We start from the raw sequence: 1,720 nt of genomic DNA on the forward strand, positions 1-1,720 counted from the left end.
TTCCTAGCATCTAAACATAATCTATTCTTAGTGCCTTTTATTACCAGAGAGACGGGGGAACTCCAACTACTGTTACTTTCTTCTATGACCCCCATACTCAACATTCTATCTAGCTCCTGATACACTAGCTTTTGGATCGGTGGTGATATAGGGTAGTGCCGCTGTTTGACCGGAAGATTTTCATTCGTCACTTCGATGACGTGCTCTTCTTGGTCTGTTTTTCCAAGCCCTAGTACGGCGAACGATGGGAACTGCGCTTTTATCTTTTCCAATGCTACGCTCTCCTCATGCGTTAAATCATGCTGCACCGCGTCAAATGACAAGTCCCCCTCGGCGGGTGCGAGCTCTGCAACGACCGCGCTCTTTGCTTTAACACCCCTACTGACAACATCCAAATCGAAAGCTCTCCAAAAGTCGATTCCTAGGTAAACCTCCTGCTGCAAATCGGGCACGATCAAAAACTCGAGATCTCTCGAGACCCCATCCCATAACACCGGCAAAACAATCGCACCTAGCACTGGCGTTTCGCCACCATTGGCGGTTCGAATATTTTGTCCCTTAATCCTTCCAAAAATTTTAGGGAGTTTTTACCTAGACAACTCGCGCCAGCACCAGAATCCAACAGGGCTAACATCTCCTTGCCACCTATATTGGTTTGCGCAAAAAAACGATTCTCACCCTTCACAGTGACTATTGTTGCTATAATCTTATTCTTAATCCTTTTATAATTCCTCCGCTTTGCCCTCATTTTTTTCAATTTTCTTAAAATTCCTACTTTTCTTATTCTTGACTAATTCTTCTGCAAAAATCCTTCTTCTTGCTTCTTCATATTCTAATTTCCTTTGATGTAAACTCTTTCCTATAACTACTTCTCTATCCTCTAACTTACTTCTAATATTACCATCACCACTGCTAACACTATTATCCCTACTTAATATTTTGACGGCTGATTTTATTTCTCCGGGCGATTCGCTTCCTGGCAAGAATTCCCGGAAATTTCCGCCAGTTTCAAGTTTCCCTGGTTCGGCTTGTAGATACAGAATGACATGTCACCCCCGCACGCGAAACAAACCATGCTGTGAAACGTAGAGTTGCAGTTGTTGGTCACCCCAGGATTCTTTGTGTAGTAGTCGACCGGCATGCCACACTTGAAACAGATCATCAGGTGAAAGGGCGACGAACAGAAGCTGTGACCTGGAGCTGCCTGCACACCGGAAGAACTGCTGCTGGGAACTGGCTGAGGTCGACTTGGTTGCATCCGGTTGATTTTCGAAGTTCCCTGACCGCCTTGTACACCCGTCTTACTGCGCTCGAAACTATTTGCGTTGATTGCTTCTACCTCCACTCGCTCGTCATCACACACATGCTGTAACTCGTTAACGCCTCTGGACCTTGTTCGACTTTCGCGGAACAGTCTCTCAGCTCTCTTGCACTCGGATTTCAGATCCGCCAAGGTGTCCATTTTCGAGGAGAAAGTCAGGCTTGCCAGGTATGGCTTTAAATTGGCCTTGAGGATGCCCACTAGTTCCTTTTCAGGTATTTTCTGGCGCAAGCGGAACGTCAAGTTCTGGACATCACTGTAGAAGTCGTCGAATGTCTCATGTGGCATTTGCTTGCGCTCCATGATCTCCCGTATTATTTCGTAGTCCGACTCTGCAGTTTTATAATGGCTCAATAGTTCGGCTTTCAGCTCGAAGTAGCCAAAATTCTGGTCCTCAGC

This window comes from Rhagoletis pomonella, unplaced genomic scaffold, assembly GCF_013731165.1.
Source record: "Rhagoletis pomonella isolate Grant_MI unplaced genomic scaffold, Rhpom_1.0 Rhpom_scaffold_00003, whole genome shotgun sequence".
Classification (NCBI taxonomy): Eukaryota; Metazoa; Arthropoda; class Insecta; order Diptera; family Tephritidae; genus Rhagoletis; species Rhagoletis pomonella.